The sequence below is a fragment of the Peromyscus eremicus genome, chromosome 12, assembly GCF_949786415.1.
Source record: "Peromyscus eremicus chromosome 12, PerEre_H2_v1, whole genome shotgun sequence".
In the NCBI taxonomy this organism is placed as follows: Eukaryota; Metazoa; Chordata; class Mammalia; order Rodentia; family Cricetidae; genus Peromyscus; species Peromyscus eremicus.
The window spans coordinates 28,983,272-29,000,161 of NC_081428.1; positions in this window are offsets into that span (position 1 = coordinate 28,983,272).

The window sequence follows — 16,890 nt, forward strand, 5'->3', positions numbered from 1 at the left end:
GTGTTTTATGTCAATGTTTATGAGAGAGATTGTTCTATAATCCTCTTTCTTTGTTGCATCTTAGTGTGTTTTGTGCATTAGGGTAACTATAGCCTCATAAAAAGCATTTGGCAGTGTTCCTTCTGTTTCTATTGTGTGGAACAATTTGAGGAGCATTGGTATTAGCTCTTCTTTGAAATTCTTTTAGAATTCTGCGCTGAAACCATCTGGCCCTGGACATTTTTAATTGGAAGATTTTAATGACAGCTTCTATTTCCTTAGAGGTTCCAGGTCTATTTAAATTGTTTATCTGCTCTTTATTTAATTTGGGTATGTAGAACCTATCCAGAAAATTGTCCATTTCTTTTAGATTTTTCCAATTTTGTGGAGTACAGGTCTTTGAAGTATGACCTGATGATTCTCTGGATTTCCTCCGTCTTCTGTTATGTCTCCCTTTTCATTTCTGATTTTGTTAATTTGGATATTCTATCTCTGCCTTTTGGTTAGTTTGGATAAGGGTTTTTGTTGTTAGAGTTTTTCCCCAGTCCTGTTTGACCCACGGTCAGGACAAATCTCTCTCACTTGCCAGGCCTGCAGCTGTTCAAACCCAATCAAGTAAACACAGAGACTTATATTTTTATAAACTGTATGGCTGTGGCAGGATTCTTGCTAACTGTTTTTATATCTTAAATCAAGCCATTTTTATTAATCTATAAGTTGCCACATAGCTTGTGGCTTATCGGTATCTTAACATCTTCTCATGGCGGTGGCTGGCAGCGTCTCTCTGCCTCAGCCTTTTACTTTCCAGAATTTTCCTTTCTCCTTGTCCCACCTATACTTTTTGCCTGGCTATTGGCCAATCAGTGTTTTATTTATTAACCAATCAGAGCAACACATTTGACATACAGAACATCTCACAGCAGGTTTGTCTAACTTGTTGGTTTTCTCAAAGAACCAACTCTTTGTGCCATTGATTCTTTGTACTGCTCTCTTTGTTTCTATTTTATTGATTTAAGCCCTCAATTTGATATTCCCTGGTGTATTCTCCTCCTGGGTGAGTTAATTTCTTTTTCTTCTAGAGCTTTCAGGTGTGCTGTTAGGGCACTAGTGTGAGATTTTTCCAACTTCTTTATGTGGGCATTTAGAGCTATGAACTTTCCTCTTACTACTGCTTTCCTACTGTCCCATAAGTTTGGGTATGTTGTACATTCATTTTTATTGAATTCTAGAAAGTCTTTAATTTCTTTCTTTGTTTCTTCCTTGACCCGGTAGTAATTCAATTGAGCATTCAGTTTCCATGAGTTTGTATGCCTTCTGTGTAGACAAATTTCTAAACAGTCTTATTAAATAAGTAAGAAAGACAGAGCCAAATACAGAGGTGCAAGCTGTAGAGATCTGAGCAATAGCCGCCAACTAACCTTAGCTTACCACTTCGCCATAGCTTCCCACTAAAGCCTCTTCCTGTCTAACCTGTGACTTTATTGCCTTCCTGTTCTGCTTTCTCACTGGCTCTAAACCCAGCCATATCACTTCCTCATCACTGCCTGTCTATACAGACCTTCAGGTACTGGGATTAAAAGTGTGTGGAATGGGTGAGACAGTTGATTGGCTTGATCTGTTTGGGAGGCATCCAGGCAGTGGGACCGGGTCCTGTGCTCATTGCATGAGTTGAAACTCAGGTTGTTTGAAACCTGGGGCCTATGCAGGATCGCTTGGCTCGGCCTGGGAGGAGGGGACTGGACCTACCTGGACTGAGTCTACCAGGTTGATCTCAGTCCGCAGGGGAGGCTTTGCCCTGGAGGAGGTGGGAATGGGGGGTGGGCTGGGGGGAAGGTGAGGGGGGCCAGAGGGGGGAGAACAAGGGAATCCGTGGCTGATATGTAGAACTGAATTGTATTGCAAAATAAAAATTAAAAATTAAAAAAAAAAGTGTGTATCACCAGAGTTGGTACTGGGATTAAAGGCATGTGTCATTATGCTTGGTTGTGTCCTTGAACACACAGAGACTCTGCCTGCCATGTGATCAGATTAAGGGAGTGTGCTACCACTGCCTAACTTCTGATCTCCAGGCAAACTTTATTTATTAACATGCAAATAAAATATCACATTTCAGCACAAATAAAATATCACCACATTTCTGTAATTTGTGCCATTGTTGAATTCTAAGTTTATGCCATGATGGTCTGATAAAATACAGGAGGATATTCCATTTTTTTTTTGTATCTGTTGAGATTTGCTTTGTGACAGAATACGTGGCCAGTTTTAGAGAAGGTTCCATGGGGTGCTGAGAAGAAGGCATATTCTTTTGTGTTTGGGTGAAATGTTCTGTAGACATCTATTAAGTCCATTTGAGTCATAATATCTGTTAGTTCCCTTATTTCTCTGTTAAGTTTATGTCTGACAGACCTGTCCATTGGTAAGAGTGGGGAGTTGAAGTCTCCCACTATTAGTGTATGGGGTTTGATGTGTGATTTAAGCTTTAGCAGTGTTTCTTTTACAAATGTAGGTGCCCTTGTATTTGGGGTATAAATGTAGGCAACTGAGACTTCATCTTTACGGATTTTTCCTGTGATGAATATGTAACGTCCTTCTCTATCTCTTTTGATTAATTTTAGCTTGAAATCTGTTTTGTTATATATTAGGATAGCTACACAAGCCTGCTTCTTAAGTCCATTAGATTGGAAAATCTTTTCCCAACCTCTGAGATAGTGTCTGTATCTGAAGGTGAGGTGTGTTTCTTGTATGCAGCAGAAGAATGGATCCCATTTTCACACCCATTCTGTTAGCCTGTGTCTTTTTATAGATGAATTGAGTCCTATACCTTAAGAAATTATCAATGCAGCTCATTCCTGAAGAAGACTAATTCTCCCATTCTCAGTGGTCTTCAGGTACCTGTTGCCAGAATTTTTTGTTTGTGTTTGTTTCTTGAGACAGAATTTCTCTGTGAAACAGTCCTGGCTGTCCTGGAACTCACTTTGCAGTCCAAACTGCTCTCAAACTCACAGAGATCTACCTGTCTCTGACTCTCAAATTCTGGGATTAAAGGTGTGCACCGCCACCACCTGGCTTGTGTTCAGAATATTTGTTTACAGTGTAAAGTTGTATCTCTGCCTAAGGTGCCTTCTGATTGGTTTAATAAAGAGCTAAATGTCCAAAGCTAAGCAGGAGATATAGATGGGACTTCTGGACAGAGTGAGAATGCTGGGAGGAAGAAAGGGAGGTGCCAAGCTGACAAGGAGGAAGCAGGATGGACAGACAGAGTAATGTAATCAAGCCACATAAAAGAAGGATGTAGATTAAAAGATATGTGTTAATTTAAGTTATAAGAACTAGTGAGAAACAAACCTAAGCTAAGGCTGAGTTTTCATAATAAATAATAAATCTTCATGTCCTTATTTGCAGGCTGGGGGGTCCTCACAAGAAAATACAAGTATAAATTGTACCCAATACGGGGTATATAAATCCACATAGGGAGTGAGAAAGCTGGGGAAAAAAAGTTCTGAACAGGCCTGATAATTTGCAGCATGTGGAGTCTTGGCTTCTTTAAGAGGCCCTGCTGCTTAGCCCAGCCAAACACTGTAGCAGCCAGCATGCTACTTACTTCTCAGCACTAGGTTCATGAGCCTGCAGCAACACAGACCAGAGATGGGATGGTTAGGTGCTGCTCTCACGACTGCCTGAAGACCTGAAGTGGGTGAAGCCAGCTGCCCATGCCACCCTGTGGCAGTAGCCTCATAGTTTAAGATCTGTATCCTGCAGTAAGGGAATGCTGCAAGCACACAGCTTGAATTTTGTAAATGCTAATGAACAAAAACAATAGTTGCTGAGAGACATTAGATTATGGAAACTGCTAAATTATTCCAACCTACGTGTTTTAAGAATGTCTTAACTTCAGAATGGAAGTCAAAAAATAAGTTTCACTGGGAGAGATGTGCTTTTGTTTCGATGGGAAACAAAAAGCTATGGATTTCTTCAAAATTCATAAAGACCAGATTTGAATGGGGTGAGGGACCTCCTGAAAATCTTGGCAGCAAACATGAAGGAAGAAACCAAGGAAAACTACAAGATAAGTGATATATATGCTGATCCCTCTACTATGATAACAGCTCTAACTGGATGAGACATGATAAATCTTGTTGACTACAGAGTCCTCATGACTTATTATTACATGCCATGGCATGTATTATTCTTCTATATGACATGGATGTAGATTTATGTTACAGTTTGATTATGTAGTCCAAACAGATATATAAAGTTGACAGGTATCTGCTGTGGGATAATGCTTTTGTATACTGGTTTAATAAAATGCTGATTGACCAGTAGCCAGGTAGGAAGTATAGGCGAGATAAGCAGATAAAGAGAATTCTGGGAAGAGAAAGGCTGAATCAGGAGATGCCAGCCCATTGTCCAGGCAGCAGCATGTAATGGCACACAGGTAAAGCCACGGAAAATGTGGCAATATATAGATTAACAGAAATGGGCTGAGTTTAAGTGTGAGAACTAGTCAGTAGTAAGCCTGACCTAATGGCCAAGCAGTTTTAATTAACATGAGCTTCTGAGTGATTATTTTATAAGGGGGCCACAGAACTGTGGGGGCATGGCAGGACCCAGAGAAAACTCCCAGCTGTAAATGGCACCCACATGTGATGGCAAGCGTTTCACCTAAAACCTGAGAGAGCTTAAAAAAGGATTATAAACGCAGGTAAGAGCACCTTCTTAGTACATGTTGCTCATGGTGGGCCTAGGTACAATTATATGTTCCCTGGCTATAGCGGGTACACAGCATGGGGGCTGGAGCTACAGCATGCTGGATTCCTGCCAAGTTACACAGAGATTTCTGCAAGGCTAGCAACATGGTGTGGGATGAATATAGCTTTTGCTACTTAAAAAAAATGTTTCTGGGCTACACACTGCTGGATGGAAGCATAGACCCACTGCTTCCCAGAGTCCAGCAGTGACCATGGTTCCCCTAAAGCTGGCAGTAAACATAGTTCCTCCATGTTGGAAAACTGAGATGGGTGATGCCAGTAGCCAAAGTTGCCATTTCAGTCCTAGTACTGTTGCAGTTTAAAGCAATAGATTCACAATAAAAACAGATTCAGATGGGATAAATCCTAAACAGGAATATAGACAGTTATATATAAAGAAAGAGAAAGTTTAAAAAAAATAAAAATCTTTAAAAAGTAAAAGTAATATAAAAAATAAGCCACATAAAGATGGAAATCACACAGAGAGTCTGGATTGTATTGTCTTTGGGATTTTTAACTGCAGAGAGACATTTGATTGTAAAAGATGCTGCGTTAAACCAATATGCATATTTTAAAGGTATCTTGACTTCAAAATTTGGATCTAAGGGTATGTTGCTTTGGAAAAGAGGCTCGATTTTTGTTTCCATAGGAAGCAAGAGGCTATGGATTTGTTCCAGGTTAAGATGGATCAGATTTGATAAAGCCAGACCTCCTGAGCCTTAACAGATGGTACCTAACAACAAAGGTTATAGCCACTCTTCCCAGGACTTAACCATTATCTCAAAATTTCCAAGGATCCCCATAAGACTACCAGCAACCCCTAATAGAAGGAAGTAGCCTAGAATACTATGCCCACATTCCCAAAATATGGATTATGGATGTTTGTCTTTGTTGAGGTTGTTGGTTACAAATTGTTATTGATCATAGTCAATTTTTTTCTAAAAGAAGAAAAGGGGCTATGATATGAAAATATAGGATATAGATATGATAAGATAAAAGGGTAGATTGTTGAACCTACTTTTAAAGAGAAACTTGCTTAAAATGTTTTACATTGGTATCGATTGTACAAATTTAAAGTTAATTCTGTTATACTGTATGTATATTTATATTCTTATTTAAGGTATTATGTTTATGTAACTCATTTAAATTGCAATGGATAATTAAGAAATACAGATTAATAATTAGTCATCTATGATAATTACATTTATAGTCATGTTAGTTAAGTTTTATGGGTATACATAGATATATTTCAATTAGGTAGGTGATATTCAAACACTTCAAAGACCTACAGAATATGGCATTTAAAATGTTTTAAAAAATTAGATTTTCCTGGACAGTGATACATATTGGTTCCTGGCAGCACCAATTTACTTAAAGGAAGAAGATGGACATCAAAGACACTCCATATAGAGATTATCTTCTTCTTGGTAAATCTATCCATTTGCTCAAGAAACTGTTCTTGCCTAGACTGCTTGACAAAATGTATCAACTAGACATGCAGAACCCATAGGAAGGTAACCACTGCACTTTGCAAGGTGAGCTGGTCCTTCAGGTTCCTATTTCTCAGAGTAAAGTGCCAGACATTGTACAGGAAACACAGTGAAGCAACTAAGAGACTCTAGGCCTATAGGCTGAAGAAGGATGCCCCAACATTGCAGAGAAACTTTGGGTAACTGTCTAGGTAGCCAACTGTCCCTGTCATTCTAGATTTTTGGAAGTTGCTTACGATGTATTTCCTTCTTACTTAGGTAATGTTATATTCTTCTGTGGTCTTTGATGTAGTTGAAGACTAGATAGTTATAATTATAATTTTCCTTGATTATGATAAAAGACAAGTTAGATATGAAACCTTAGACTCACAAGTATAGGATAAATAGAATATTTTCTTTAATTTTGCTGAATACAAATAGACTAGATATTGTAACTGTAATTCTAGCTTGATAACTGTTCTATTATATGTAATTTTACTATGTTAAAGCTAAAAGTATTCCTTTTTGTTTAAACACAAAAGGGGAAATGCTGTGGGATAATGCTTCTGTACACTGGTTTAATAAAACACGGATTGGCCAGTAGCCATGCAGGAATTATAGGCTAGATAAGCAGACAAGAAAAATTCTGGGAAGAGGAAGGCTGAGTCAGGAGATACCAGCCCACCATCCAGGGAGCATCATGTAATGGCACTCACATAAAGCCACAGAAAATGTGGAGACATAGATTAACAAAAATGGGCTGAGTTTAAATGTAAGAGATAGTCAGTAGTAAGCCTGAGCTAATGGCCAAGCAGTTTTAATTAATATAAGCCTCTGTGTGTTTACGTGGATTTGAGGAGCTGCAGACCAGGCTGGACACAGGAAAACTCCAGCTACAGGTGTCTTCTACCTCAAACATACAACAGAGAATCATCTTAGCTGGTTTGTGCATGCCCCACATTCCATACTTGTGTTAATACAGATATGTATGTTACCTTTAAAAGTTTGTGTGTTTTCAGAACAAAAGGACAAGAAAATAATAAAAACAAGTAGCTCAGGTGATCCTTCCTCTCAGAATGCCTTTGTTACAGTTTCCTCAAAATTCTACATCCAGAACAATTTCAAAGCTGTTTGCAGAGATGGTCCAGCCTCATAGACTACTCTAGCCAAGACTTCAGATAAGCTCTATGCTTTCCCATCTCGTAGAGACTAAACAAAAAATAATACAGCTAGCTTTCCCAGGACTTGACCATTATCTCAATTATATCAGGGTCCCCTAAAAGATGTCTAGCCCCCAGATAACAGAAAGCAGTCTAGAGAACATGATATCCACATTCCCAAGATATGGGGTGGGTGTTTTTTTTGTCATTCAATGGGTTATGAATGTTTGTTTGTGGGAGTTAGTTACAAGTTGTTATTGGCCATGGTTAGTTAGGAAACCAGCAAGGGAGGTTGAATTCAAACATTTCTTTCTGAAAAAGAAAAAAAAAGGTGCAAGATATGGGAATCAAAGGATAAAAGGGTAGATTACTGAATCTATTTTAAACTAAAAAGCAACAATCTCAAATATTTTATATTGGTATGGATGTTTGTGTATTGATACAAATTTAAGGTTATTTTTGTTAGAACATACTCTATGTTTTTACTCTTGTTTAAGTTTTTTGTGTATTGATACAAATCTAAGGTCAAATTTTTGTTTTATTGTATTATATGTTTCTATTATTGTTTAAGGTATTGTACCAATGCAGATGATTTCAAAATGTAATGTAAAGTTCTAGTCCTTGAATGTTATTAAGGATAATAAAGAAAGACAGGTTAATAGTCATCTATAACAACAAAACTTATAGTCATGTTAGGTATGTTTTCAAGGTCAAAAAAAGATGTATTTGAAATAAATAGTTGACTTCAAATACTTCAGAGACCTACAGTATCTAGCATTTAAATTGTTTTAACAACAAGGCTTTTCATGACAGTGAGATATGTCTGCTCCTGGCAGCACCAATCTATTTCAAAAAAAGATGATAGGCATTGAAGAACCTCCATACAGAGTTTGCTTTCTTTGTGACAAAGACACCTGTTGATCTTGGTTTAGTGACGAGACCACATGCTATTTCCCTACAGCATATTATCATGTCCATGGGCATTGTCATTGGTTAGGTCTTTTTTATGCATCTGTAATGTTGTTGGACAATGGGTCTAACTTCCCAGACATTTCTAGGAGAGAGAGAGTAAGATGGAGAGTGAAAAAACAGAGTGGAAGGAGGAAATGCAGATGAGAAAATGATGGAATTAAAGCATGCTATTTTTTAAACAGGAAAGAAACAGAAGTAGCTAAAGAGTTCCTCAGAGTATTCAAGGTCAGGATGTACTAGAATCTAAGAATACAGGAAAGTGTCATGGGGAAAAGAAAATACAAACAACTTGAAACTGTGTTTGATGGGAGTCTGGAAAGAGGTGAAAGTGGGAGATGAGAATATCATGTAAGCCTAGATTACTTAATTTTGAGAGAACTTCCTAACCCGCAGAGTTCAAGCACTGAACCTGGATCTATGTTTGGCATTCTAAACTCTGTACATTGAATACTTAAAAAAATGCCTCTCTGGACTAAATTCTCAGAGTCCTAATCCTGTGGCTCTCACAGGTTATAGGTGCAAGCTTTTAGAATGGGAAGCTAAGCTCAGATCCCAGAGCTGTCAACACCAAGAAAACTGCCTCTTTGTCTATAGAGACAAAGTGAAGAACCTCCAGCTACTCCTTCACAATGGTACCACACTCATAGTTCTTGTAATTACAATGAGGACATCCTTGGGGAAAATTATTCTCTCTGCTATACCAGCTATTTTCTTTCATATAATACCAAAATATTTATACAATGTAATCAACTTGTTTTTCAAAGCATAGAATTAACGAGGAATATTTTTTAAATCTGTCTAATATTTGCATACATAATCTCTTTCAACCTACCAAACAGAAATAGTATAATGATAGCAATTCCTTTGTTTTACATAATAAACAATGCATTCAAACTTCAAAATAATTAAAACTGGGAAAATGATTTATTAATCTTACATGCCATGACCTATTGTTCCATTTCAGTTTTTCTTTTTTCTCTCCATTTTTCAGTCACTAATTTCTCACTGATTCGTATCTACTGTATAAAAATGTATAAGTCTGAAATTCTTGGTAGAATTCCATTTTACTACACATTACAAAAATATATGTGCATAATGCAGTGTAGATATGCTATCAATGTACTATTTACTTTAAAATACTGACATGTTTAACCAGGATCTAATTTTAAAGATTTACTTTTATTATTTATAAATAAATGCTTATTTATTTATAAATGTGTGTGTATGTGTGTGTGTCATGAGTGTGGGTTTGTTTGTGTGTGTGTGTGTGTGTGTGTGTGTCTGTCTGTCTGTCTGTCTCTCTGTCTATGAGTATGTGCATGAAAGCCAGAAGTAGAAGGTGTTAGATACCCTGGAAATGGAGTTATAATTTGTAAACTGCTCAAACTGAGGCCTGGGAGCATAACTCTGGCCCTTTGTAATGATAGTATTCTTGATCACTGAACCGTCTCCCCTGCCTCAGAACTTCATTTTAAATAAAATGTTTCAGAAAAATATAATACTATTATAAAATACTAATTCTAAATTAGTAAATGGTATCAGAGGAATGAGTTCAGTCTAAGTAATAAGAATAGTAGCATTTTATAAAAACACAAAGCACAACAAAAAATGTTAAAAAAATAAAAAGTAAATCTAACCATTGAAAATATTATCAAACATTATAAAAGCTTTATTTTATCTTGGCATTTTTGCTAAATTTGTTATTACCTAAAGTTTACTTTAATTACTGTTCAGTGAATTAAATATTCAAATATTAGAGATAATAATTTGACAGAATAAGTGATTTAAAGTACAAGAATCCAAAGAAACAGCAAAAAAAAAATTAAAGGACCCCTCTGTTTGAACTTCAGATTCTCATCTTTCATATTTGAAGATATTTTTTGTTTGTGCATGTGTGGCGTTGAAAAGCCAAATTGTGGCTTATGTTTCTTTCCGCCCATTCTTTTCAAAACCTGTCACCATCCTGGGCTCTGCTTCTCAATTTAATGGGTAGCTTGATGCCTATTTTTAAAAAGATCCACCCCATCCCCAGCTCTGCAGTCCCATCTGGTCGATCTGCTGCTCCTAATGTTGCAGGCAGTCAGAATATCTGCCACAGTTACTCTCTCGGTTGCTGAGGAGTTTTGTGCACTCTCTGTTGATCATGCTCTGACGATCTCAGCTACCTGAAGCAGCACTTACATCTTCAAACCACTGCCCTTTGTCACCTGCAAGCCCTGACTCCTGATATTATCCTAATGTGGTTTTCTCACACCCTTTCTGTTTATCTAAATCTTACTTATTTCTTATGACCCAGAATGAATCCCATCTACTTCATTGCAGACTTCTTTTGATTACTTTTGCTGACACTGACCTTTCTTTTCTTTTCTTCTATTGTATATATAATCCAACTTCACAGCCTAGCCCACGCATGTTTTGTAATTATTCTACATGCTTTCCTCTTTGTACAAAACATTATTAGCCTCTTGAAGGTAAGGGTCATACTCTACATTACTTTATATTTTTCATATCCATAACAGTATCTCACAGTTCAGGAAGAACATTTAATGTGTTCCAAAGGGGTAAGTTGAACTGCTGTTTGCTTATGAATCATCCACTAAATTCTTCAAGTAATTTACTATATAAAGTATCATGCAAATATTATAATAGTAAGAGATTAATTGTGTACTTAGCACATGCTGAAGTTATTGTCTTTTCCCCTATACCTCCATCCTTCCTAAAATCTCCCCCTCCACTCCTCCCTTCCTTTTTTCTAATTTGTTGTATAGCTCATTGATTGAGACCAGTAATATTATACTTTGTATCTAAATACCTCAATATTTATTCTCAATGGCATCTCTCCTGCAAAGTGACATTCATATAATATGTCATAGATAGACATAAAAACAATTATTAAGTTCTTCTAGGTGTAAATTATTTTTTGTTTGTGCAATTATTTTGATGGCATGAACCCCATTCCTCCTTCTGAAATTTGAGTGACAATCAGGTATTTTTTCTCTTTTAGTATTGATAATTTTTGTTTGAACAATATTTTAAGAACAATTCATCATTCTTTGATCTCTTGATCTCCCTATGTCTTATATTTCCTTACATGATAATTCTACCAGAAAAAAAGTTTCACAGGTTTTATTGATTCTCTCTCTCTCTCTCTCTCTCTCTCTCTCTCTCTCTCTCTCTCTCTCTCTCTCTCTCTCTCTCTCTCTCTTGTTTTTCTTTTGTTTTTCGAGACAGGGTTTCTCTGTGTTGTTTTGGTGCCTGGCCTGGATCTCACTCTGTAGATCTGTAGACCAGGCTGGCTTCAAACTCACAGAGATTGGCTCTGACTCCCAAGTACTGGGATTAAAGGCATGTGCCACCACTGCCTGACCACAGGCTTTATTGATTATTCTTCTTAGTTCTGCGTGCCTTGCCATCTATAAATTTATTATACTCACCCACAATATGTTCCTTTTATTTCCTTTCAGCTTGTTGATATTTTAATATGATGTTTATTCATCAAATACATAGTCCCTAAAACCCTCCAGGATTTCACAGGACAACTGCTTTTTTTCCATTTCAAAAACTACTAACAAGAATGAAACTTTTCCATTTGGTTACAGCATAAACATATGTTCAAATTTTGCAATGAAGCTACCACTGACAATCATCTTCTCATAAAGATTCCTTTAATCTCTATTTAAAATTCTTTGAAGCATAGTACATTTTCACTTTCTGCTCTGATTTCTTTCCAATTTACTTATCAACCCATAAAAGTCATGGAATATGAGAAGCACAATAGCTTCACCAATGGGAAGGAATTTCATCTCAACTCGGTGCTTCCTCAACAAGGATATATGAACTCTCTTTCCCTCTGTTGTTGAATGACTTGCGATAGAAATAATAGCAACCTTATAGCAATGTCTTGAGGATTGAGTCAGATATTACAGGCAAATCAATTAACAGCAGCCGACACACAGAAAACAATTTCTTCTTTGTTTCTTATTCTTGTTTTTGTGATTTTCTATGGTCTACTTGCAACTGCCTTAATAAGAAATCCAATGTTCTGCAACTTTTAAAAGATACTGGAGAACTCTCCGTTTTGATATTGACCTCTTACTCTACTCTATTCTTTAATTTAGGCAAGAAATTAGCAAGTAAGTCTGTTAGAAAGGAAAGTAAGTTTGCAACATAGAGTGTTGTATAAAATGAAGAAGTACGAATCTCTGCATAATTATTCAACCTTGAGGAAAAAATGATGAAAATGTACAAGGTAATGTATAACAAAAAAAGGAATAAATTTATAAGCTTTACTGTGGTAGAAAATGGTTTAAATATAAAGAACCAATTAATTAAAGGACACAATAGGAATGTAATTGAACTTGATAAGTCCAGAGGGTTCTCTGTGAATATTTCATTTAAACACAGACTGGGTGCCAGCTCTGGCACTCATCTATCAGATCAATATTCAAAAAAAGTAAGATAAGAGTACTACCACAAGACTGCCAGAAAATATTTTATAGTGAGAATCAGACCAGCTGGAGATAAACAGTAAGAATTGGAGATAAATAGTAGTAGATAAACAGAGAAGACTCCTTACCAACTATCCAACAAATGACCAAAATTCCCTAAACACAGAGGTCATTATCACCAAGTGTGAAGGAGGCTTTAGACACTCAGGCATGGGGAACAGGGGTATTCAAGTTTCAATACCACTGTCAGAAAACATTAACACAACTTCTAGCTATGCTTTAGTTTCCTACCTGTTGCTGTGAAAAACATCATCTTACATCTATCATCCATGGAATCCTGGGAAGGAAATTGAGGCAAAAACTGGGAGATAGCAAAGTTCTTGATGCAACTCTAACAGACTTGCTCCTCCTGCCTAGCTTGCTCAGCCATTTTTCTTGTACAAGCCACGTTGAACTGCACAGAGATGGCACCACTCCCAGTAGTCTTAGTCCTAGTACATTAATTAGCAGTTAAAGAATTGACTAACAGGCCAATCTGATGTAGGCAATTCCTCAGCTGAGATTCCTTCTTCAGAGATATGTACAGGTTTGTGTCAAATTGAATAAAGCCAACCATGACAACCTGAAGCACCATAAATTGATATATATTCCTGTTCTCTTTCATAACCCTTAATGCTCTTTTAATTCTTTTTCCAGATTTGTGTTGCTTTCTTTAAATGCACATTTAATGTGTCTGGGTGTTAAGATTTGATCTTGATATTATCTTGTATTTCTGTCTGTGTTCTTTCTGAGTCTTTTCACATCTCATGCTTTAGATATTATAGTAAGTAGCAGTTTTCTGATTATCTGTAACTTCCAATTCTAGTTGCATCCCTGGATATCTCAGTGTCTCCTCTAAAACAAAAGTGGAACTTCTTCATCAATGATTTTGATTCCCAGGAAATCCTTTTATGAATGGTCTACAGTTATTGATAGCAAAACCATCCACACAGACACTCAAATTACAAGTATAATTCTTTCTTCATTCACATCTCTCTTCCATTAATGAATTTGTTTTATTTTTCTTTTTCATTGCATATGTGATTTTATTTAGCTCTTCATCTATACAAACAGCTTGTTTGAGTGTCTTTCATTGTTTTTTGTTGTTGTTCCTAATTCTTTTCCAGTTATCTATCACAGAGTAAAGGGCTTGAGCTGATTGTAGATTTACATTTTCATATTAAACAAATCAGAATATAACTTAACAAATTGGTAAAAATTATGGCCCCGAGTGAAAATCTTTTGAAGATTGAGCTTTTGGCTAAATCTGCATTGCTAGAATAATATATGATATCTAACATATAATTTAACCATCCTGGTTAGAGATGAATTGAGGAGTTTTCACAGGAGAAGAACAATTCAGCAAGAAAAGATCCACTCAGGCATAACAATGTTTGGTAGTACAGAAACGTTGGTAGAAACCTTCCTAAACTTGAGAGTGTAGTGATTGCCCTTCCTCAGCATCTGTGGTAATAACAACAAAAACAGAATCAGCATTCTAAATGCAAACACAAAACCACATTTTTTATGAAAATACAGAAACTCACTTGGAGAGGTGACTCAGTACTCAAAAGCATGAGTTACTCTTCCAAAAGTCCAGAGTTCAGTCTCCAGCACCCACCTCAGGAGGCTCAAAATCACCCGTAACCCCTGCCCCAATGGATCCAAATTCCTCTTCTTATTCCCGTGAACACCTGCGCCTCTGTGCACATATCCACACATACATATACACTCATAATTAAAAGTAAAGTGTGTTTTAAAAGTGTAAAAACTATGTTTCTCTATGTTTCTTACCCAATAATAGTTTGAAAATAGAAGTGCTTTTAATTAACCCCATGAATATTTATAATGACTCTCAATTTTCTCTTATATGGGTAAGAAAAATTATAAATTATAATAATAGTAAAATAATTGTTATTGGTTTGAATAATATTGGCAGAATTTTTTCTTTTTTCTTTTCTTTTTTTTTTTTTTGAGACAGGGTTTCTCTGTGTAGCTTTGCGCCTTTCCTGGAACTCACTTTGTAGACCAGGCTGGCCTTGAACTCACAGAGATCCGCCTGGCTCTGCCTCTCAAGTGCTGGGATTAAAGGCGTGCAACACCACCGCCTGGCATAGCGTTAACTTTTAGGTATAAGAGGCAGTCTCAAGGGCCTAAATCAGGAAATATAATGTATAAATGCAAGACAATGTGAGAGAATGTGATACTTGAAGCCATCAAAATGGAAGACAAAAATGTAACTTCTATCTCTTCATTTTACATCATCTACCTGTCTCTGCAAAATAATTACTGTACTACACAGAGATTAAATGCAACTTCAAGACAAACAGTCCTATATTTTATAATTTCTGAAGAGAGTATAAATTATCATTAGGTATAAGGTAAGTTTTCCCAATTATTTAACTTCATACAGTCCATCAGTATAGGAAATGTAGGTGTGTGTTCGCATGATTATATGTGCATGTGGGAGCAGATGCACAGATCTCTGCATGTGCTGAGGACAGAATAGGACATTGGAGCCCTTGTATCCGGGGTTACAGGTGTTTTGGTGACAGGAGGCTTTCTTTGTGAGAGGCAGGATCTGAATTTTGGACCTGACAATTGCAGCAAGTGCTCTTATTGGCTGATCCATGAGGACGTTATTGTTTGCCTCCTCCTCTGAATGGTAGCCTGAGACATGCTATCTATCCATCCTGAACTGCCTAAACTTCAGCAAGCATAGGATCAACTGAGATATGGGTATCAACCTCTAAAACATCATTTTCTGTTTCCATAACCAACTAAGAGTCTGTAGAAATATTATAATATTTTTATATGATTCTGTGCAGTGTACAAAAGAAGATATGCATGGAAGATAAATGCATCAGTCTGTTGCTTAGCATATGAACAAATACATGAGAGTTCTTATCTTAGCAGCTTATTTGGCTAAAATTTTCAGTTAGAGAAAAATTCTATTATTCTTTAATTTTAATTTTTGCATGTGCTTAGCTAAAGTTGTGTTAGAGAAGGATAATTGATGATTATGTTTTAACCAAGGTAGAGGTTGTTTTACTATTTTTTTTCTTTCTATCCTTCTCACTATCACACAGTATTTTTAAAAAACATTCAGTTGGTATTCAGTAATTTATTTTATGTTAAATTCTTAGGCTGTGCACATAAATTGAATTATTTTTATTTTTATTTTGCTCTTGATTAGGGGTATTGTTTTGTGTGTTTGTTTTGTTTTGATTTACTTCCAGTAAACAGAAGTAATCTTATGAATGGTTACAATTTTAATCCTCTTTCACATAGTGACTTTTCAGAAGGTGACTTGTTTATATAATCAAAGCCAAATTAGTTTGTTTTCCAATTGTCATACAATCTGAACGTTGGCTGTGAAGGCAACATAGACAGAAATCTCCTCTAACTGTGAGTGTTACTTGTTGCGGAATGTTTCTTTAACTATGTAAAGATGTGTTGCAGCCGGGCAGTGGTGGCACACACCTTTAATCCCAGCACTCGGGAGGCAGAGGCAGGTGGATCTCAGTGAGTTCAAGGCCAGCCTGGTCTACAGAGGGAGTTCCAGGAAAGGCGCAAAGCTACACAGGGAAACCCTGTCTCAAAAAACCAAAACAAACAAACAAACAAACAAAAAAAAACAAAAAAAACAAAACAAAAAAGATGTGTTGCATTTGTTCATACTGTATTTGTTTAACTGTGTAAATATATGTTGCTGTTTTGCCTTGCCTGCCTAAGGCACCTGATTAGTGTAATATAAAACTGAAAGGCCAATAGGTAAGCAGTAAAGGGATAGGTGCGCTGGCAGTCAGAGAGAATAAGCAAGGGAAGGAATCTAGGCTTGAGAGAAGATTGGACAGAAAGAAAGGGAGATGCTGGGGCCTTCCAGACAGGCAGCTGCCAGACAGACAGACATAGAAGAATCGGAAAAAGGACATACAGAATGAAAGAAAAGTAAAAAGCCCCAAGGCAAAATGTAGATGAAGAGAAACAGGTTAAATTAAGTTATAAGAGCTAGTGAGACAAGCATAAGATAAGGCCAAACATTCATAACTATTAATAAGTCTCCATGTCATGA